The sequence below is a fragment of the Sinohyriopsis cumingii genome, chromosome 9, assembly GCF_028554795.1.
Source record: "Sinohyriopsis cumingii isolate HCF-2022 chromosome 9, ASM2855479v2, whole genome shotgun sequence".
NCBI lineage: Eukaryota > Metazoa > Mollusca > Bivalvia > Unionida > Unionidae > Sinohyriopsis > Sinohyriopsis cumingii.
The window spans coordinates 117,099,622-117,124,884 of NC_142969.1; the positions used below are offsets into that span (position 1 = coordinate 117,099,622).

The window sequence follows — 25,263 nt, forward strand, 5'->3', positions numbered from 1 at the left end:
TACAAAAGATTTGTGCTGGGAAAATTTGATAATCATATGCTAAACACCTTTGTTAATAACAATTTGAACGACGTCGTGACTTCTGTGGAAGAACTTGACAACAATTTGAACGACGTAGTGACTTCAGGGGAAGAACTTGATAACAATTTGAACGACATAGTGACTTCAGGGGAAGAACTTGACAACAATTTGAACGACGTAGTGACTTCAGGGGAACAACTTGATAACAATTTAAACGACGTAGTGACTACAGAGGAAGAACTTGACAACAATTTGAACGACGTCGTGACTTCTGTGGAAGAACTTGACAACAATTTGAACGACATAGTGACTACAGGGGAAGAACTTGACAACAATTTGAACGATGTCGTGACTTCAGGGGAAGAACTTGACAACAATTTGAACGACGTCGTGACTTCAGTGGAAGAACTTGACAACAATTTGAACGATGTAGTGACTACAGGGGAAGAACTTGATAACAATTTGAACGACATAGTGACTTCAGGGGAAGAACTTGACAACAATTTGAACGACGTCGTGACTTCAAGGGAACAACTTGAGAACAATTTAAACGACGTCGTGACTTCAGGGGAAGAACTTGACAACAATTTGAACGACGTCGTGACTTCAGTGGAAGAACTTGACAACAATTTGAACGACGTCGTGACTTCAGGGGAAGAACTTGATAACAATTTGAACGACGTCGTGACTTCAGGGGAAGAACTTGACAACAATTTGAACGACTTCGTGACTTCAGTGAAAGAACTTGACAACAATTTGAACTACGTCGTGACTTCAGGGGAAGAACTTGACAACAATTTGAACGACGTAGTGACTACAGTGGAAGAACTTGACAAAAATTTGAACGACGTCGTGACTTCAGGGGAACAACTTGATAACAATTTGAATGACGTAGTGACTTCTGTGGAAGAACTTGACAACAATTTGAACGACGTCGTGACTTCAGGGGAAGAACTTGACAACAATTTGAACGACGTCGTGACTTCAGTGGAAGAACTTGACAACAATTTGAACGACGTCGTGACTTCAAGGGAACAACTTGAGAACAATTTGAACGACGTCGTGACTTCAGGGGAAGAACTTGATAACAATTTAAACGACGTCGTGACTTCAGGGGAAGAACTTGACAACAATTTGAACGACGTAGTGACTACAGGGGAAGAACGTGACAACAATTTGAACTACGTCGTGACTTCAAGGGAACAACTTGATAACAATTTGAACTACGTCGTGACTTCAGGGGAAGAACTTGACAACAATTTGAACGACGTCGTGACTTCAAGGGAACAACTTGAGAACAATTTGAACGACATCGTGACTTCAGGGGAAGAACTTGATAACAATTTAAACGACGTCGTGACTTCAGGGGAAGAACTTGACAACAATTTGAACGACGTAGTGACTACAGGGGAAGAACGTGACAACAATTTGAACGACGTCGTGACTTCAAGGGAACAACTTGATAACAATTTGAACGACGTCGTGACTTCAGGGGAAGAACTTGATAACAATTTGAACGACGTAGTGACTACAGAGGAAGAACTTGATAACAATTTGAACGACGTAGTGACTACAGTGGAAGAACTTGACAACAATTTGAACGATGTAGTGACTTCTTTGGAAGAACTTGACAACAATTTGAACGATTTCGTGACTACAGGGGAAGAACTTGACAACAATTTGAACGATTTCGTGACTACAGGGGAAGAACTTGACAACAATTTGAACGACGTCGTGACTTCAGGGGAACAACTTGACAACAATTTGAACGACGTCGTGGCTTCAGGGAAAGAACTTGACAACAATTTGAACGACGTCGTGACTTCAGGGGAAGAACTTGACAACAATTTGAACGACGTCGTGACTTCAGTGGATGAACTTGATAACAATTTGAACGACGTCGTGACTTCAGGGGAAGAACTTGACAACAATTTGAACTACGTCGTGACTTCAGGGGAACAACTTGATAACAATTTGAACGATATCGTGACTTCAGTGGAAGAACTTGATAACAATTTAAACGATTTAGTGACACAGGGGAAGAACTTGACAACAATTTGAACGACGTAGTGACTACATGGGAAGAACTTGATAGCAATTTAATTGCTACTGAAATGAATGGAAATGAAGAAGCCAGTATAAAGCATATGGTCGATAATACATTTTTTAAAAGCTCAGAACTTGTTCAAACACAGATTCAATGTGATACATTATTTACTGCTGTTCATTCACTAGAATCAGCAAGAAAAATAGCAGATCATTTAGCTAACATTAGTCAGTTTCTACAACCGATTGAACAAACAGTTGCATAAAAGAATTGGAATATGATACGGTAAATGGTTTTGAAAATTCCCGTAAAAACCGTGGCACTCTGCTATCTCAGCTGGAGAAGCTATAGAGAAATTTGAACAACAAACTCAAACAAACAAAGCCACGAAGAGATTTGAATACCAATAAATGATTTAAGCATATATCTTATGGTATTTGACATTAATATGTTGTCAGAAACGAATGATTTCACAGAGATGACTAACATGACAGACGATGTAAAACCAAACCAAACCAGAACGAAAGCATGCTCAAAGCAATAAAAGAACCTCCTATCTATGAATTACATTGTTCAATGATAGAATCAAATTAGTAACAGATGTTACATTCACCTGGTTTTGCAACACAACTGCACGCTGAAGTGGAACAATAAAATAAAAGCAACGTACAACAGAGTATTTAATGACTTCATCTAAAAGTGGTGAAAATGTGGATATGGCGCAAAACAGCATTGATGAAATAGACAAAAACAAGAAACGAATAAGAAAATGTTACTGACATGGAGAAAACTATTTTCTTTGTACATATACATTCAAAACTGAAGTGCATGCAAAGACACTTGCGTTAAATGGTAGCATTGACACCCTCCCCCAACCCCAACCCCCTAACATAGATGCTGCTAAAAAAGACTAGCGAATTTACTATGCCCCATCACAAAACACACAATTGATGCTTCGTACCATTAGCCATTAAAATGAAGAGGTTGGGCTCATGAACATTTTTCTCAAATTAATTTGTTAATATCTATTTTTTTAATAAAAGTATTCAGTGATATTTACATTTGGTAACATTTAAACTACCAACGTACTCTTACGAATTAAAGCTCAAAGGAAATGGCGGATATTCTTAACAGTATAAGAGTAAAACATAATACTACACTGAAGAGAACAATGTTTTTTTTTCTAAACTCATTAAAGAAGTGGAGACTTCTCACAATCTACAATACAAAATGGAAACAATATCAATATGTATTACTCTTAAATACAACAAAAAATGGCTACATCGTCAACCATGATTGGAGAAGCAATAGATAACAGTTTAAAACTTTCATACGGCAAGCATATTTTCAAGTTTTTAAATACTAGTGGATCTGGTGAGGAACGAATTTAATACGAGAAAATAAGGAGAGTACCAACAAAAACTGAAGATATCCAACAATGAAAAAATGCCAAGATTAGACTACTCAGTTCTGGAACAAAATGGATGATGCTTTGAGCCTACAGGCATTAACTAACAGTAATAATGGCAGATTTGGTTTAAGCGATCCACAAATGAAAAACAAATGCGTCCTGAAAAGGCTATTTTCCATTACTATTCAAATCAGCAAATAAATGATGAATATTATCGTGTAGCTGGCTTGCAATTTTCCTTGAAATGTTATTTTAGCAGAATATACAGCAAAGCAATACGACTAAAATCAGATCTCCGTTGTCCTACGTGAAGATCTGATTATAATCGCTTAAGGGTAATGTTCTGGTGACTTTTGAATCAGCCAATGGAAATGCAGCTTTCAAAAATCGGAAAGTGAATCAAATCGTTCTGTACACATTCATGCTCTTCATCCACAGTGCTCTGTCTCCAAACGCGAAGATATCAGACTTCATCTGATTGGTTGAAAAAATTAGCAATTATGTTAATAACATAGGTTACCAGAACATGATCCCTAAGCGGCCGATGTCAGATCTTCATGTATAACAGCGGAGATCTGATTTTAATCAGATTGTGTAGCGAAGGTGTCTATGTTTGGTAAGAACATTAATTCCAAATAAGCTGGTGAAAATACCCTAATGGGCTAAATATATCAAGCACATTATTGCATTACTCACACACCTAGCAGTATTAAACCAGAACAAACGTTGCTTCTTTGTAAATGAAATTTCAGCTCAAATATGACGAGTGTACCTGGTCGTTGTATTTTACATGATGGTTGACGAAGAAGCTAACAATCCAGTGGTAAACTGTTTCCGTACAATGCCCGTGAAACTCATAAACATACGATACGGAAGCAATAATCTTTTCAAGTTAAATGACTAAAGCATTTATATGGAATACAAAGATTTATGCTTACCTGTATCGGTTAGAACAAACAGTATTTTACAAGGTGTCATGAGTCAAAAATTGTACCCGAGATCACGAGGTAACGAACAAAAACCTGAACCGAATGAATATTGTTAATAGTGCAATTAAGCCACCTGACGTTCAGATACGGAGAGATCATAGTGCCGGGGTTTCAGGTTTTACATTTAACTCGCCGAAGCGAACGATGTGATAAATGGTGGTAAACCCGTCTACAAGGTGGAAAATATTTGATTGTAATTCGATGCTACTACCGAGAGAGAGAGAGAGAGAGAGAGAGAGAGAGAGAGAATGAAAAAGAAATGCTTCATATGTTGGAAATTATGAGCAAACTAGATGGTTATATATGAAGATGTTAAATATTCTTGATGTTAGTATTACGTTGTGGATTTAAAAAAAATAGATTGGAAACTACCAACACATACACACGAACATTTAAAGGTCTATCCCCTGCTCCAAAGAAATTCATTCCAGACAAAAATGATGTGTCCCCTTTACAAAAAAATTTATAATTGATTTAAAGGATACTGGATTAAATGTACCAACAATTATCGTGTAGATTTAAAAAACAAAACAGGTTTGTTATTCGTACAGAAATCTAAAACATTACCTGCGTTTGTGTTTCAAACGGAGAAAGATAAACAGAGTTATCTCGAATGAACAGCAATCTTAGGCTGAAATCATGCATAGAGTTTAATACAGGTTCGCTCTTTTCTGTTACTTTGTTTAAAAACATACATTCGTAATAAAAATAGGGGTAGGAGTGGCGGTCGGCTGGGATACGAATTTTTCAAAAAAATTCCAGAAAGCTTTAAATTGTTTTAGAGATTTAAATTCACTTTGCTTTGGAATTTTCTAAGTTCCATGAATGTTAATTTCACATATTTTATAAATCTTTAGTAAAACCAATATTGCATAATGTCGTCTAAAGTGGAGACTGTTATTTTAAATCCTACCCAGGTAGGACCAGAGTCTTTAAGTAAGGACCAATCGCTTCAGCCTGCCAGACAATATGATCTTTCTCAGACAAATGCTTCTTTAACGAAGCGAGAACTATAAAATATTTCGGTCGATTAGTTGGTAGAAAAGAATTATTGAGATAAAAGTGATTTGGGTTTGATTATTGAGCCTTTATCTAGTTCTGGAACGAAATTAAAAGAATTAAAAAGTCAGATGGAAATAAGAGTTAAGGAAGTTTCAGCTTCGGAAATAAATGATGAAAATCCAGAAAAAGCTCATTATGATAATTTATACACTTACTTGGGAGAATAGTTCACAACGATTGGCAAATCAAATGTGCCAGATTATAAATCGTGCTCACTACAATCTTTTAAAAAAATAGCATAGAAAGACATATCAAGGCCAAGTGATTTTTATCCTGTCTCTCTGAGATACGTCCCATTTTACAAGTTATTTCAATAAATAAATTCGAAAGCAAAATACAAATGAAGAAGGTTATTTTTCCTAACCAGAATTACCTGGGTTCCAAAAATTGATCTACAGCGCGAAATTGTACGGTAATTTAGGCTATATTTACAACAGAAACCACATTCTGAAAGAGAATTTACTGCACTCAAAGATGAAACGAATTTGACATTCCCTAACAAACAATATTTAATCTTGCCTATTCTTAACAATTTAAATTAAAGAATTTGATATTATTTCCAGACAAATGATTCCAAACTATCATAAAAGAACAGAAACACACGTGCAGATGCCTCAAGGCAAAGTCTCTGCAGCCACATGCATATCATGCGGAATTTACCCAGCTAATAAATCCAATTAATCACAACTAGAAAAGCAAAATTTAGTTGGAACGACAGAAGCACACATTCACTGCATTCCAGACCAACTGGAAAATTGTTCAAGGCGCACTCATATATATTATGACTCTAAATTTCAATTTTAAGTAGACCAAAACGAGATTTCTTTTCGTAACAAATGACTGAGTGTGCGATACGCTACAAGTACAAAGGCTTCTGGGCGGTGATATGTGCCACGAATACTGTTGTTAAGTATTTCATGAACTACAGTCGTGTACTTACTTTGGAATACAGCAGAAATTTAAATTACTTTGTTTTATATAGTGTGTTCTTTTTTTTATAAAAAAATCGGCCTTAGGTAGAAAAGCAAAATGACAATATAAGAAAAAGCTTACTACAATTGTAGGGGAAAATATGAACTCGATTTCCTTTTTTAGTAATGTTGTGCTCCTAGCGTCGTGCAGTATAGCTCAGAAAAACTTGTTCGTATTTTCCCATACAAATGCAGTAATCCATAATATTATATTATATTATATTATATTATATTATATTATATTATATTATATTATATTATATTATATTATATTAAAATCATTGTTAAGTACGTCGACATTGTTAGACGGAATCAACATAAAAGTGTGATACGGTACAATCCGGATTGAAATATCGCGCTATGATGTCACAATAAAAGCTACGCATGTTGATAAAACAATTCGTACGACATACTCTTTCCTTGACCCAGTTTAGTACTAGGCCCCCATGTTAAAGTCCATAGCAATCGATACTTTTCATCTGTAAATTTCTTAAAGACAGTTAAGATGCAGAACATTCAATACTCAGGATTGAATAGACATTGGTTTAAAACATATTATTATTATTAGTATTATTATTATTGTAAGCAACAATTTATATATAATTGAAGATAAGTAAATGAGCAAACATGACCTGTATGACTCTTACTATAGATATACAACAAGATCAGACAGAGAAGGAAATTCTCAAATGCAGAAATTTCATCTGTACGTGTTTGTGTAGGAGAATTGGGGTGGGATAATAGTCTCAAAATTTGCAATTTAAATCGCTAATTTATTAGTAAAAGGGACGAGTATATATTATTATCATCATCATCATCTTCTTCTTCTTATTATTATTATTCTTTTTATTATTATCGTTATTATTATTATTATTATTATTATTATTATTAATTGATAGACAAGATACATTTTTAAGAAAGATCAAATGTTCGTTTTTTCAAATATTTCAAGTGATTTTTGTGCCAGCATTATGTTATCTACACTGTATATCATTACGAGAGCACTATCGTCCGTGTGGCGGCCCTTTTTTGTTCAAGCTTGCTTAGCTCTTCATATAAATATATAGATATGTATTTTACTTTCAACTGTGCATCCGTCTCCATGACTACTGTAAGCGAATCTGTTCACCCGAGATTCTTCATCAAAAAAAAAAAAACAAACAAACAAACAAACAACATCTTTTGGGATTTTAAAGGTTCTTTGATTCCGCCTATCTCAGATCAGCTGGAATAAAATCAATGCACATACTTAGAAAGTACTGACTGTTGAAAATAGATTACATGGCAATGATAAGATACGGAAGTGGTCTGAGGTTATCAAATGAATAAATACTGAACTTTCGCCATAGACTTATACTCGTTACTTTGGGTCGAGAGCTATCAAATGATACGACTTCTTCTTTCAAACAGATGGAGAAAGTGTTACGTAAGCGAATATATACACAGAGGAAGAAAAGGAGACAGAAAGGAAGACAGACATGATAAGGAGATAGAGATGTCATATATAAGGTTGAATGGTGTGTGTGTGTGTGTGTGTGTGTGTGTGTGTGAGAGAGAGAGAGAGAGAGAGAGAGAGAGAGAGAGATTGTCATTACCTTTTGTGAATACAATGCCTTGCTTAAACCTCTTCCTCTCTGTAATAGATTCCTGCTACCTGGAAACCACGGTAACTGAAGAATTCATCCGTCAGTTGCCCATATTGTCAACGTTTGTCATGAGATATTCCAAGTAATGCTAATCAGCTGAAACTCATTTTCTCTATATTGAATTGATCCCTTCGCAACACACAGCCAGATGCTATCTATTGATTTATTTCAGGAATAGTCATTTATACAGAAATGAGCTGCCTTGCTCAGTCACATTGCTTTCCTGTCTCTTCGGCATAATCAGCTGCCTAGCAACTGAGCAAAGAGAAACCGAACGTACAATGAAACAGTGTTAATTGCACCGGGAAACAAATATATATTTTGCTTCTTTAGAAAGAAAGCAAATTTGTCTTTAAATAAATAAAAAGACCAATATTTAAATTTTAGACTTTTAACAACGTAACTTATTATTTCAATCATCAGCAGAGAAGAAATCTGCTCGTAAAATTAACTGTCTTAGACAAAGAAGCATGGATTGTCCGAATTGATGGTGTTCGTCCGAGGTCTACAGAGACCTTAGACGCGGAAAAAACGTAACAGTTTTTTCTGTCTATCTGCATGGTTCCTTGTGGGTGCTGTAGAAATATATCTAGGTGATGATTTGCTTGCAAAGAAGGTAACTTTCTAATACGAAAGACTAAGAAAAAGATTTTCGTTTAGATGAATTGCTTTTATATATATATATATATATATATATATATATATATATATATATATATATATATATATATATATATATATATATACATATATATATATATACATACATATATACATACATATATACATATATATATACATATATACATATATATACATACATATATATACATATATATATATATATATATATATATATATATATATATATATATATATATATATATATATATATATATATATATATACATACATACATACATACATACATACATACATACATACATACATACATATATATATATATATATATATATATATATATATATATATATATATATATATATATATATATATATATATATATATATATATATATATATATATATACATATATATATATATGCATCTAAATTAAAATCTCTTTCTTTGCATTTCTTATTAGGTTAAGGTTAATTTCACCTCCTTGGGAATAACAAAAAATAATATATAAAAAACTGGGATGAGCGAGTTTAAAAGGAAGTGTTAACATAAAAACACAAAACATTTTGAACTCGCGACTTCTTGTTGGCAGCCCGGGCATAAGCAGTATGGAAATGCACGTCAGGTCTTGTGGGCAAATTCTATTTATAGCAAGAATGTGAACTAATAACATATCCTGTCCTCTTAATAGAGAGGAAGGCGCTTATCCAAGGATCCTAGATAATATTTCGGTTTCATTATTACATGAAAGAAATTGATAGAGACTGGCACGCAATTCAGTCAAATAAGATGAAGTACTAGTAGAATGATAAGTATAGAAGGTCTAGATTACTAGGACAATATGTGGTCCTTAGCGTTAGGCCGTAGGGTTATATTAAAATGGCACTATGGGGTCATACGGGAAATCCCATTTAAAATGTTCCTCTTTTAGGTTGCAATCATCATGGGGTTAAACGGGAATTTAATATGGAAATGACACTATAAGATCGTAACCGGGGAAGTATGTAATGGGTCTAACGTGCTATCCAACACCCCTTTTTGAATACTTTCCAGCTCATCAATCTTTTGATTCTATCCAACACACCACTTGGATTACTATCCAACACAGCACGTTTTGAGTACTATCCAACACACCACTTTTTACTACTCTCCAATAGTAACTTTTTTATTACTATCCAATAAACACTTACTTAGTACTATCCAATACCCCGTCCTAGTATCAAATACCTCACATATGTTATCCTACTAAAAGGGTAAAATGCAAAAGATTGGGGATGAAATAGACACATACTATCACACGAGCAAAACAAGAGTAGGTGTTATTTATAAAGACAATTTACACCAAAATGCACGAGACGGGACGGGTTTTAAGGTTTGTGAACATAAACATAGGCATACACAAACATGCAAATAAAATGTGGCAATGTTTTGAGTAGCATATGTCTTTTCTAGAGATCTGGGTGGCCGTGAAAAGGGACGTTTGGTTTTGTCATGGGTTTTATCGATATCCAGTACTACTACACCTCCCGGTGTAAGTATTCGAGTACAGAGGGATAGTGTCTAGATAGTGCCTAGAAGAAAGCATAGATAGTGCCTAGAAGAAAGCATCCTTGTCCCAATCCTCTTTAAGGCATCCAGTCTTGTTTTGGTAGCATCTGCGAGATTTTCTTCTGGACCTTCATCCAGTGGTCATTGAGGCGTGGAAATTGCCCCTCCCTTTTCTCGAGCAACTTTGCTGTGTTCTCCTCTGCCCATATTGCCTTTAAGTTCTCCACCTCTCTTGGTCACCTCTCTCATGATGATCATCGCCTTCTTTAAGTGACGGAGGTTGGGTAAGAGTGCGTCTCCTCTACTCAGTCTAGGAAGTGTTCTACTCTGTCTAAGAGACTCACAGTAGTGCTCAAATTTCCCACTTTACAGTGCTAGCTATTCATTCCTCTTTTACACACGATCAGCAATGAATGGAACGACAAACAAACGCAAAACATCCCTCTCATTCAATGCGCGGACGTGAAATAACACATCTGTAGGTGCAATACATAATATTCTTATTGTTCACATGTATTTAATATTATACAGTCTGTATGTAGTGTTTATCAATATACACTACACCCACAAACATACATAGAAGGGGGTTTAAGTTTTAGATTTTGTGTGTGGAACACAGCCATACAAAAGCTTAGAAGGAAATATTATTAATGATTGAATATTACACCTGTTCTAAGAGAAGAGGGTGGACTCAAAAGGGTTGTCTTTCTGGATCGTTGAAATATAAAAGACGATATCCAGGACGACTAAATCTCGCAATCGATCTTATTAATGCACTGGGTTTTCTATTTCTGTATGAGATAATAACCTCATATGTCTACATTTTCCACACATCTTCTTCCTCATCCTGCTTCTGCTTCTGTTATTTTTGCTCTTATTTTCTTTCATTTTGGGTTTCTGCTCTTATCACATTTTTTACGAAGTTATTTGCAATCTTCAGATAAAAAAGCGCTAGTATCTTGTCCAGTCTATTCTAAACAAGAAGGTAGTTTACATTGTGCATGCGCACATGGGTTTCATTTAATTGGTCGGTGATATATATGAATGTTCACGAGTCAACTATTTGCGGAAGGACATTCATTTCTTCCTTTATTGGATTCGAGACGTTTTCGGTCATTCGGTTATGTACGTCTACAAGTCGAGAGGGGAAAAGAGCCACCATTCGACGAGATTTTACCCGTACTTTGCGCTCAAGCACTCATTTCCGGGGAATAAAAAGTTGTGTGAATAGTATACTATTGTTTGTCGAGTTTCGACACGTACAAATCAGAGTCCTCCAGTCGACGTATTAAAGTGTCCATCAAATGGGAAACGGGAGCCACCACTCAACGCGTTAAAGTTTGCACCGCATACTACTTAATTAGAACGTCTGGACGCGGAAAAGGAGATGCAGGTCGGTTTTGAGTTCCCGAGCGTCAGGGGAAATTTTCTGAAACGCCATAGATGTACTTTGGATCAAATTCAGCCCAGTTATTTAATTTCGGGCAGTTCCCTACAACCGATTGTAAGCCACGTATTGTAATTAAGATCAAGCTGATACGTTATAAATGTTCATAATTTGTATTCCTTTAGGATTTCCTGTACCAAGTGTACACACATTTTTCGAAAAGCAAAGAAAAACAGCAGATCTGAGTGACCTGATACAATTTTAAGGTCTTATTTAGGTAAATTTCGAGTGCTTTATCGAATGGTGGGCAAATGGATAATATTTTGTGGATTTTAAAATAGCTATGATCTAAATGGATTTCAAACCTTAAATGAATGGATGCAATTATTTAGCCATTTCAAGGGCTATCTGTACAACAATATTCTCTTGATGCGGCCCCGGGAAACGAACTTGCGACGCCACCGGTCTCTAGACTCTCCGGGGTCTATCATGTCCGCGACGATATACCTGGATGTTTCGTCCTCATTGCCAATGCCATCATATTCCGCCTGTAGGTTATGGTGTTCAATCATTCTGCTGAAATACTGCAACGGCTAGAACGACTGAACATTCAGTAGAGGTTTATCCCCGGCATCTTATATTGTCCGCGGCTGTCCTCCACCGTGTGTTTTTTTTTTTTTTTGCGCGTCTTTCGGCCCTTTCCACACCTCCTCATGATTTTCAATAAACTGTCTTGCAGCCTTCCTATTTTTATAGATTTCATCAAGTCTTAATTTGCATCTTTGTTCCCGTGTGTATAAAGCTTCCTCTACCATGTAGGTTCTTGTTATAGTCATCTTAACTATTTTTGTCTTCTTCACATGTGGTCTGTGACTGTTGTTCTGAATAGAAAATATCCTCTTCCCCTATCTCCGCTAGTTCCAATATTTTTGTTCAAGTAAATCACTTCTGTTAAACCGATGTTTTCCAGAGTATTGTCAAAAGATAACTTTCTTTGTGTTCGCCAGAACTAACGGAAACTGAAATTCTATACGAAGTTGGCACGATTTTATATGGTGGAAATGTTCCTCGTCGCTGCTTTGGTCTGGAGCGAAATGAAAATCCCACAGAAGCATAACATCCTGCATAAACATCGGACGAAATACCATGACTGCTCTTATTACCTAAGTGCCCTGTGGTTTCACATAGTGTCAACTAAGATCTCAATTATTTTCACTGGACAAAGTTTCTTTCAATGAATCAGGCACATCACAGGCGATTTCTATCTTGGACACGATGATGTGTCGGAAAACAAAAGGATTTTAATCGATAGTTCCGTCAATTGCAATGACATTGATAGTGACGATAAATAGACGTTTTAGTAGTTTACCTTGGAAAACAAGATCTTCGATCTTTGATCGGAGTCCAGAGGAAAAGGTTTTGAATTCCACTTGCTATTGGATACTTGGCTGTTTTTCTATTCATACATTTACTACTGCATGCTAGACTCCCACAAGTGCATGTAGAGTCTAACTTCTTCGATGCTCCCTTTGTAATCGTTAGCCATAGAGTGGTACACAGTCCTAAATCGTTCAGAAGTACATCCACTACATTCAACAAATGCTTGTCTTGCAACCCAACCACATATGCAAGATGTAAACGGTCCATCAGTTATTAACTACGTCCTCATTGTTTGATTTAATTCGGTGGTCGTTAAGTTCGAAATTGTGATGATCATCATCTTGTGTTAAGTCCGTACCCTTGAACGCAACCAACGTGTCAGTTTTCCATACCACGAAAGGACCCAGATGTGTGTTCTTGACTTCTTTTTCGTACGTCAAGAGATTTTCATTTACGCTCAGTAGGAGTTAATATCCATGCTGCTAACGAATTTGTTATTCAAGTACAAATCCACTTCGCAGAACAGCTAATGCATGAAATTGGTAGCTGGAGTCATGACACGCAGGCATCTTCTCCTGGACCGCTTAGAGAACATTTACTTTGAGTACAACTAACTGTCGTTCAAATCGATGTAATTTTCGGTTTGACCTTTAATGACCTTTAATGAAAAATGTTATAGGTGCTGATGTGGACAAAAATGAATCATGACGAAATTCTTTCCATTGGTATTTTTGCATCGTCATTGTCATCGTCATCATTATGAGCAGAATTAGTTCTGACTTGGAGCATTTGAAGAAACAAAATCGGCGTATAATTTTCAGTCCATAATGGCACATGTCCAATTTTCTGATTGCTGTTCGTCTTTATTTTATTTTTCTGAACGTGTCTATGAGGTCTGGAAAGTCTTCGATGCCTCTTTCTCAATCGTCTTTGATGTGACGTAGAGCAGAAATTATGCTTTGAAAAGAAGAGTGAAGTAAACTTATAAGTTTGTCTCGGGGCACTTTTCAAGTTTAAAGCAACACAGTTCTTCTTGCTTTCAGCAAGGCTTCTTTATGTCTTTGTCGAGAAGTACGTTTTGGAGAACTTCTTGTCCTTGCGCAGAGCTGCAGCTTTTACAACAAGGAATCTTCGAGTCACCATTTGTTTTAAGTTGAGTGGTGCTACGGTACAAAAGCTGAACGTAATAGATCTCCTAAATCATGTACTTGTTTTGTTTTCGAGTTACTCCTTGGTATATAGGTTAGATCTCTTGGAATTCAATGGAGAATCTGATTCGCAAATGTAGCTTGACGGTGACTTCTCCTTTGGAAAATTTAATATATATTTTTTCTTAAGATCTCCTTTTATACTAATATTGACACTGTTAAAATATGATATACTGACAGGAAGATAACGAGGATGTACAAATTCTAGAATTCCCGGTGAACGTGGTAAGTATGTCCTCCTAAATCGTAAGTAGCTATGGCAACGGAACTGCTGTGTTTATTACGACGTTGTACTCGACGACATCGGAGTGCACACACATCTGAGAGAGAGAGAGAGAGAGAGAGAGAGAGAGAGAGAGAGAGAGAGAGAGTGTAATGGCCATAGCTGTGTCGTCATTAAAATATACCTTAAAACGATAAGCAATTTTATGTTACTCAATCTCTACATTTCGGCATGTATTCTCCATTGTTTTCGCTTAACTGATCGTTGCAAATAGCTAAAATCATTTCGTTGAGATAAAATAAAATAATACAGTCAACTCCGCTTATATGCATAACATCGGGACCGGACCCAAGCTATGCATATAAACGGAGTATGCATTTAAGCGGAATTCATGTATATTTACAATATAAAATGGGACCATACTTTCGTATGCACTTAAGCAATATGCATTTAAGTGGAGCCGACTGTATCCTGTAGGCATTTTCATTGTATATACATATTCAAGTGAATATTCGCCGATAATGTTTTTTTCTTTTGGATTCGTAAATTAGAAAAGCATTCTTTTCTAAATGTTTTTGAGCATTTTCGTTTATAATTGATGGCCTGATTAGCTGCAATTCATGAATCGATTCTGGGTGGAGATCAATTCTAAAGAATTTTCACTACTTGAAGTCGGTGATTTTCTACTTCATGTTTTAGGTAGCTTACATGCCATCTTCCTTTTAGTCACTCTTTGTAACTCAGGCAAGAAGAAAGTTTCTATGAACCTTATCCGTTCATGTCTTCAAATTTATGGACAGGACGATTACATCCAACGTCCCATGACTCTAAACAATTTTGTTTTCCAGCAAATTAAGTAGCGTTGTCAAAAGTACGTGTTGTTTTTACCAATGAGAACCCATTCTCCGTGTTTAACAGTTCTTTTATTTTTCTGCTGATTTGACGTTCCAAACAATCGATCAAACATCCTACAATCCTACTTAACCATGGTAAAATTTATTGTAAGCTTTGACTAAACGTGATAACACGTTGATGTATTTGAGACTGTTTTGATTTGAAAAATAGTTCCAAATAGGTTCTTTTAAAGTTGTTTGACAACGTTCCACGGTGCTAGCAGGATTGTCAGTGGTGGAAATTAAAAGAATGTGATAAGCATGGTGCAGAAATTCGATGCCTTTGTGTTTTTCATTGCTGATAAAGGAGAAGCCACATTGAACAATTTTGTTATCAGAAATCCCCCTCTTTGAACGCTCATTCTTTTCCTTGACTCATGGGGACTTTATTTTCAACCATTTGGCGAAGAGTATGACGATGTCATCCTATTCGTTGTTTCTTTATCTTGGTTAACGGCACTGCTCCTTTCCAAATATTCAAGCAACACACACACACACGCACACGCACACACGACATTTACGATATTTTGGTGATTTTTTGAACGACTTGTGTTGGCATCAGAACATTGGATTTGGTCATTACTGACGAAACATCTCAGCTAAAACAAAGAGGTAGTCCCTATTTGTCTTTGTTTGGAAGACGGTTTCTTTGTCCTCGATAAGAGTGTGAACTCTGTGGCATCTTTGTTCAAGAGGACACATTTTGGCTGCTGCAGCAGCAGATAGAACAATAAAAATGTCGTTGCCGGAGAAGTAAAATTTCAATTAGAAATGACTTTCCAACTCTTCATCAGGGTGAGAAACACTGGTCTTAAATGAGTTTTGGCAAGCATCATCATTTATGGATCAGACGATGTGGCCGGATAAACCGTATAACCATGTGCATTCTAGCGGCAGTACCTATCTTTCTTGCAGATGATTTTTCTTGGGACTTTTCTTCTTCTTCCTAAATTGTAAACCGGCTGCATCGCCTTTCCTGTTATTTTGGTAGGCAGTATTTTAGGTGATTTGACTTTTTACCATTGTCATTAAGATCTCATTTTACAAGTGAACGAAAAACGATAATTCTTAGAGACCCATTTTATCTGTTTTAAAATTATATTTTGTATCTTTGGTTTGCTTATTGATTTTTGTATCAGCTGGTTGTCACAAAGTTACTTTATGTTTTTTTCTTCAGAAATCGTTTTGTTTGGTGTGGCATTTAAATGATGCCGTTTCCTGTCACGTACTCGTAAATATTTTGGTGTAACAAAACAGCTATACACATTTTGGTAAATAGGTAGTAGTGATAAAGTACGACAAAATCTTTTCTTCACACAGAAGTGCACGAATTGTTATCATTGTCATCTGAAATACTTTTAACACATTGAGCTTTTCGTGTACATATAAAGTTTTGATGGTCATATCTTTGCAAGTACTGTTCATAAATTTAGCACAAAGAATTTGCTAACACATACCGTACGTCATCCAAACTTAAATGGAAATCCTGTCGTCGTGTTGAATCAGTTCTTTTAAAAATACTTTATAATCTTCTAAATCTTGAACACTGTTATTTACTTCCTTTTCATGGAATTTAATGTAACACTGATGACAGAAGTTGCGACATAGCAAGTCTTATAATGATGATAAATATATGATCATTAGAACATTTTCATTGTAACGGGTATCATTATGGCTTTCAGATACAAACGATGCAAAGGTTTATGCCATTTCGAAAGTAATTGTTCTTCGCGTTTCTCTTTGATCTTGAGAAATTCACTATAAATGCGCTCACTCATTTCCATTTTTAGACTCTAATTGGGCTCTTCTACACTAGTCATTAGCATTACTCTAGAAATACACGTACGGACTGCGAAATACATTTTTCAGTTACTAACTTACAACTCACTACAAGTCGTGAAGAAATCTCTTCTAGGGGCAATATTTCTTTTTTATTTATAAACAAATAATCCTCACCCTCCGAAATTGAGTTTTAGTCTTCCAACCTTTTAGGTAGAAGCTGGGGCAAAGAAATTAGTTTTTGCTGCGGTTAGTTCATCAATGTCTGACCATCTGAAAATTTCAAAGTAAGTAACCCTCTTATAGCATTCAGATATAAATGGTTTAAACATCTCTGTCGTAATGGGTGTAATTGTACTTTGCGTTTCACTTGCATCTCTACAAGCTCCATGGAAGTCCGTTCTTGCAGATCAGAAGGTAAACTTCAAAAGTCTCTGTTCTAAAGTATTCCATAATAATAAGGATAATAACCGTGATCCAAGAAAGGAAGGTAGGGACGGCACGACACATAAAAGCTGAATCTTTATTCACACATTTCTAGATCTAAATACTGTAGCTGGGCGAATCGTTCGGATTAGACAAATCCAGCTCTGGCTAAAGTTTTGGTAAAGGCTAACACATTCCGATATTTTGGTCCTTATTTTGACGTCTTAATTCGACTCTCAAATTTACAAGAGCCAGGCAAAGTCACAGGAAACAGATTTTTCTTTGATTTATAAATCTCAACGATCTAGTGATATCCAGAGTGGTTTGAGAGTGCATGATATCCATAAATAGGCACACGGAAGGAATCGCTTGCACTAGTAAAAAAAGAAAGGTCGTGGTACATCGTTTTCGCTACTAGAGCCACAAGCTCGTGCTGCAAAGCCATTGATAGTTGAGCGGCGAAGTTGTACTGCATCGCTTGTGTTCGCAGGGAACGGCATCAGTCTGGTCGCAATCGAGTTCCTTACACTGATGCTGTGTTGAATTCATCTTTCTAGGTCAGCGTCTTTGATCACAATTATATTTCTCTCTATGTTCTTTTCTATACAATATTTCATCGTGTCCGTAATGTAACGTGTTGTGGTCAGAATGTCGCACTCGTTTTGTTAGACGATTTAATATATATTTTTCAAGAGTCGACTCAGAATTTGGTGATTTTGCAAACATACAATTTGTTTGAGGTTCCAAAGGTTTCACGTAAATATCTTGCGCTTGTCCTTACTTTAATGCCTCGTTAAGACGTCAAAATTAACTACTTAACTGAAACAATGGTTCAGTCAACTCTTTCAATTTACATTTGATATTAAGTTGTGGTTGTTTGTCTCCGTATAGGTAACCGGAATTCATAGGTCCACCACTGGCAAAACTCAAAATAGTGTCTTTGGGATATTCATCTGTTCAAGCTCCTAAAAGGTCGTCGTCGATGCGTGGGTGACAGCATCCAGGGCTAACGGCGTACATGCAACTATCAGTGTCATAGTAAAGGACTCAACCTACAAAAGTTCCAAGACACACTACGATTTTAAAAGACATTAGCTATCACATACTCTGCACACGGCAGACATCCACAGGGCGAGTTTCAACAGCATGACTTTCCCTTCGGCCATTACTTTGGCACAGATGATGGCGTCATCGTCGGTGTTTTTACGGGTCAGCAACACGGTATGTTTGACACCGAAGATGACCTTGCGCACATTTTAGCAAGAACCAAAATGTGTGTCAGCTGGGTGACGCAGGAAAGGTTTCAGTGGGCATCCAGCTGCCCCTTCCACATCGCGACCCTAGTTAAGTTGACGTTGACGGAGCCCATCGCAGGCGTTGAGGCATTCACAACCACATTCGTAACAGTTTCATGGAAAACTGTATCTTGTCTTTTGGCTACTGTGACATTTTGCACGGTCTCTTTACTGCTAGAGCCGGAAGTTTTACCGTGAGAGCAGCCGTCTTGATTGCGCTGAAGGCGCATTATATCACGAACGTGTCTGTGGTGTCTAAGGCCACTACCACCTTGGGGTTGCACTGACGTTGGTTCCGAAGATTTCGCCAAGCCCGTTGTCGTCATGTACTCTGTATGTCAGTTGAGCGGCACACACAACACGCACCAGGATCGTGCGCAATATTTCATTCATTTCTTGTGTGTTCACGCCATCACTTCTAATACATTAGCTAGCTAAGCTTGGGGTGGACGATGATGTTGGGACCAATGGTGGGTGTCTCACCTCGGAGGTTCAGAGATGGCCATTTTGGTTGGGAGTCGGCAGGGAAGCTAGTCAGACAGGTGTGGTACGAAGGTCAGGAGCTCGCCCAGGATTGCGACAGCTGTAAATTCTCAAAGTACCTACCTTGGGCCGGCTCGGTTGCTGGTGTCAGAGCTTAAGTCTTATCTGCTTATGGAGTTGCAGGTAAGGTACACCGCGATGGTGCATATGGTGTTACCCTATGCTAAGGACAGTGTCCGCAGGGTGGATCATCTCGTGCTATTCCAAAAGTGTGCGTAGACTCAAGACGTCCACAAAGATGGCCACTTAGGCGAATTCTATCTTAGGAAAGGTCTATGACAGCATGACCGATATAAATGGGGATATTGAGATTGAGTTTGGACTTTGGCGAGTGGATTGCCTCGAGGTTACCCTCAAAGGTAGTACATGACTGGAAATAGGAGTCGGCAACCAAGCGTCTCAGTTTTTCGTCTTGGCCATTAGGCCAATCTAGATCAATGCAGATCCGCTTTCGCAAATTGTCCGTGATCTTGTCAAAGACGGAATTATTTTTGCAATTTAAAGCATTCCTTCTGGGTTTTGGCTTTAGTCTGGAGTTCCGTATTCTTTTGGATATAGTGTGCCATCTAGAGGCTCTGATAAAAAAAAGCACCCGGTTTTATGTTGGAGGCTGGTGACGGTTCTGTTAGTGAACAACGTATCGCTAGAATCTCTCATTCTTCAGCAAGTTGTGTGTGCCAGCTTTGCACTGTCAGTATTGATATCTCCCATATTATTAACGAGGTGTCTCTAGTATGTACATAACCATTCTTTTGGGATAGTCATAGACGCTGAGGCTAGCGGGCATATCTGAAGGCGTAATGCAGCTCTTCTAGATAGTCAAGATCAACCTTGAGAAGATAGACCTACGTTGTAAAAGATTTTTAATGTATTCGGGGTCAGTCTGGCGGAATCCACGGTGAGCAAGCTCTGCATCATTGATCCTATACCACATCAGTCGTTTGCATGGTCCTCGAGAAGTTCGAATTGGCTAAAAGCGTGGTGGCATTGGCAACAAACTTGTTTGTTTCCATTGCTTGCATATGCTGCTGTTGCAAACCATTCAGAGAAGATCTTTGAGCCATACGAAGTGATACTTTTCTTCGATAAGTAGCAAACTTGTGAGCACTTCTCAGAGACTTCTCGGTAGAGCGAATTGTCCCCTCCAAATACGTTGGAAACTTAAGTTTGTCATACCGCGGCGGCGTTCCCAGATAACCACTGTACGTGTTGGTACACTATGGGCGATGGTCAATGGAATGATATAAAGTATCGGGTGTCCAAGTTTTCTACATTTAGCACTGCTCTTTTGGGAATCCACTTGGGCGTGGGTATATGCCTTTTACCTTAAAATGGGCGGTAATGGAACATGTATAGCTTTAACTCCTCACACCTTACTAAAACGCATTCCACGCAGTACTAATCGCAAGCCTGAGCCCTTGTTCGTAAACATTTGTAATCGTTCCTCAATCTTAGCTAAGTCCTGGGAGACTAATCTCAAGAGGTACTCAGCTCAAAGCGCCACTTCTACTTGGATGGCCGATAAGCAGACAGGTACGGACATAAGTTCTGCCTCCGTAATCTTTTCTATCATGGCCTTTACGCAAAGACTCTATTTCGTACCCTTCTTTCCTATCTCCTGGTTTAGGATGTCATTACTTTGAGTAGCTTAGATAGATTGATTTCTAGAGGGTGGCCGGGTGGTATCGTAACTTGATAGTCGACTGCGATTTTGTCCGTTTCTTCACGACTCTTTCCTTGTAGGATAGTTAGCGACTGAGCTTGCATTGTCGGAAATCGTCTTGCTGAAATTAGGGAAAGGGTTAATTCACTTTGTTCGCTGGCAGCTTTCCGCCCGGCCTGTAGTTTGACAGATTTAGATGCCAAAGACTGGTATTTGTGGCTGCCTTAAAGCCGATATGGGCTTTTCGTGCCTGGAGGCAGCCGTTGGACGTCCGATAACTGGGTTTGGCTGCCTTGCTCGGGTGTGCAGTACTGCATCCAGCATAATATCATATTTGCTCTCGGTGATCAGCCCCTCCCTGTGTAGCGCGTTCATTCGCTCTGTGCTAGGCATGTTGATCAAGTGGGGTATGGTGGATATAATACACAGCCTTTCTATTAATGGAAAATTTCTCTAGCTGTCGCTGACTTGGGTAAGCCCGTTATGATGACCTTGGTGTGTTGCTATGTATGCTATGGGACCTAGCCTTTCTGGAATTGCAAGTTCACGATCGGTACTGGTTAGGTGCGATTGTGCTCTCGTTACTTTAATACAGACATTTACGTCTCTGCATGATCTGGGACTCGCGTGAACTTTAATTGCAGTTCGCTAAAGACCTTCCTAAATTATCGTCTGGCCTTAAGTTATATACATAACAGTTATGTCGGCCTGACGGCCATCTCCACAGCAGTGGCATATGCATGGGGGGGATTTGCCTGTCCTGCATGTCTATCATGTCAGTAACCTTATCCCGTGTCTGTATCGCTAGGCTTGTGCCGTGCAATAAGTCCTGAAGCATTTTTGTCCATACGGTGCAGTCTGTCATCAAGGCATCCATGCTTGTTATTCATGGCTACTGATGATATATCATAAATTCACTCTAATTGATCGTCTTGTTTGTAATCGCTTGCTGCCCACTTCGCTATGATCACTTCCGTCGTATATGATTTTATCACATATACATACTACGCCTCTAACTGAACTGATAGTGGTTGGCTAACCCCTCCCTCTATGACAGTCATCCCCGTCTGACCCCACCCCCATTTTCACACAGCTATTACTAACTCTTCTGGCTGCCACTCTCCTACACCTGTCCAAATGTTCGTAGGGTCTAAGCAAAACTCTTGGTAAATCGAGACTTAGTAAAACGTGATATATGAGGGGGTCATGTTACTACTATTACTATTACATATCAAAGTAATTGTAATCCAGTCGATTACAGCTGCAAGTAATTGACCTCATGTCTGCCCAGCAATGTAATCATGCGATGGCATACAATCACAAGGACTAAAGTGATATTGTTTCTGTGAATGCATGCAACAAAATATACATCAGTGGTATCAATTCATTCATGGGATTTTGTAGATCAAGAGAATGCCATACTGCTTATGTGTTGTAAACAATTTAGAAATATAAGAGTAACGTCGTTAAAAGATTCTTGATCTTTAGAATATTTTACCATTTTCCTTACATCCAAGTCAAAATAAGTCACTGTTCCTTAAGCAGTGCTATGAAGGTGATCAAACAACCATTTCTTCATTATTTAACTTTTCTAAATAACTCGCGGTTTCATTAATCAATGCTTAAATCTTTCAAAGCGGTTAATAAACTGTTTTTTGTTGTTGTCTTGTTAGAATCTACGCTGTCAATGATTCGCGATGTTCATTCAGCCTTGAATGTTATTGGTAGCTCACTAAACGTTACCAAATAAATTGCAGCCTTTAGTTAATGCTGTACAGTGTATAATTTAATGCTGTACATTGTATAATTTAATGTTGTACAGTGTATAATTTAATGCTGTACAGTGTATAATTTAATTAAAGCTGTACGGTGTATAATTTAGTGTTGTACAATGCATAATTTAATGCTGTACAGTGTACAATTTATTTCTTTACAGTTTATAATTTAGTGCTATACAGTGCATAATTTATTGCTTTAGTGTATAATTTTATGATGTACAGTGTATAAATTAATTAATGCTGTACAGTGTATAATTTAATGGTGTACAGTGTACAATTTAGTTCTGTACAGTTTATAATTTAGTGCTATACCGTGTATAATTTATTGCTGTAGTATATAATTTAATGATGTGTAATTAAATTAATGATGTACAGTGTATAATTTAATAATGTACAGTGTATACTTTAATGCTATACAGTGTATAACTACCTAAATTTTGCAATTTTAAACCAGAGTTCGTTGTTTAACGTTGAGTGTTTTACCGCTGTTTTTTTAACATTAGTTGAAACGACAACTTGTAAGCCTTGTAGTAAATTAGGAATCTTGGTCCATTGATCAAGTTTGTAAAATGACTGCGGTCGATTATTCTATGTTGATCAACTATACCTCTGAAAATTAAATGGTGAATACCAACGGTAGTTCATTGTGGTTGATAACGAAATATTAAATGATATCAATTTCTTTACATTAGCCATACATTTGTACTGTAATGCAGCAACTGAGGTTCAGCAGGTACTATTGCATAATTTGCACGTGTTCAAGAATATTTTCTAAGTAAACTACAACTTCTTAATCCAAGATGTAAAAAGAACCCAACTGGTTCTTAGGTCACCTTTCATTGTTTGTTCTGGGCCTATCTTGGGGCCAAATTTAGGCCCCCATTCCCAATGCTAAAAACAGTTAATTGTTTTCAATTTTGAGTGCAAACAGTTTCCAGTCAAAATCCTTTCAATACTCAATATCCTTGACTATATTAACTTAGGAGAGAAGTTACTATAGCGACTGTTAGGAGACGTCAGTTTATAAAGGTAAAAATTATGATCTTCAACAGTCCTGTGTTGCAAATTTACATTTCTGATGATTAAAATACTGATGAAATACTATGAAAATAATTATATAAAACATTTAAACTTTACTTATTTTGCTTCACTACAGAAGTTGTATAACAACGACAAACTCGAAAATACAGTTCTATTGATATTAAGCAACAGTTGCCATAGCAGAAGTCCTGTTTCTTGGATGAAATAGTGGATACAGTGATTAATCTTTGAAGTACTGGACATGGATACTCCCGCAAAGTCCTAATTGGCGTCTGCTTAGTAGTAATGGGCATGGATTCATTAAGCCGTAATTCGCGTCTGATTGCACTTCAAAGTTCAAACATTCACCTTTGATTAGCTCTACTGGTGTTACACCAGAAGTGATTATGGAATGGCTTTTTGTCTGTTGTCTGTCTTACAGAACTGCTTGGAGGATTGCCAGGACTCCTATGCACACATTTCATGGTCTAATTAAGGTTCTAAATGAAAATTGATCCTCGCGGACATCTAATATGGTTGCCACAGCGGCCAACTTGAAAATCTTGTTATTGCCACTTCTGCTAAGCGGAGGGTCTTGTCAACATCTAGATTTTACAAAAATACTTATGATGATGTCTAGTTAGTCCTGAATGAAATTATGCCAAACTGATGTCCAATATTGCTGCAATGATGGCTGTCTGGAAAATCTTGTCCTGTGGCCTAAGTTGTTAGAGCGTCCGTCTCGGATGCGAGGTCGCGGGTCCGAACCCCGGCCGAGTCATATCACATACCATATACTGAAAATGGTACTAGCAGATGCCTCGCTTGGCGCTTAGCATTAATAGGCGACTGTTAGGACTGGTCGGCCTGGTTTCAGGACATGTCTGCGGCATGATGCCACAGAGCTGGACATCACTATAAACTGCCACACTGCAGACATCGCAGCGATATGACTAGAAAATATGTTAAATCTTCTGCATGTATGGGCATTCACATGGGGTTCTTACCAAAAGACTTTTAATGACGTATACATGGTCCTAAATGAATGTGGTGCCGATCATGCATCCAATATGGCCGCCACAGCGGATAATTTGAAAATCATTTTACTGCTTAGAAAACATATTAGAGATGGTTTCAACACGCGGTTAAAAACAAGGATACACGATTATATATTGAACTTATGAAAATTCATTTTGGTCAAAGAAACGTCGGTCCTTCGAGGGAGATTCTTATTTCAAGGATCATTGGAGAATTTTTGTTCCTTCAATAATAACCAGGTTGATAAAGACTTTTGTTTCCTCAAGAATAACTAAGCCAACTAAACTTATGTT

At 37.3% G+C, this 25,263-nt stretch overlaps 1 protein-coding gene across 1 annotated transcript in view; it reads right to left on the bottom strand.

Annotated features, from left to right (window-relative positions):
• Nucleotides 1-8,377, bottom strand: part of LOC149792529 (putative G protein-coupled receptor 19) — a 32,796-nt gene extending 24,419 nt beyond the window's left edge. The window contains exon 1 of the mRNA XM_089969404.1: nt 8,097-8,377. The gene's annotated coding sequence lies outside the window, so the exon portion shown is untranslated. The remainder of the gene's footprint in view (nt 1-8,096) is intronic.
• Nucleotides 8,378-25,263: the final 16,886 nt, after the last annotated feature.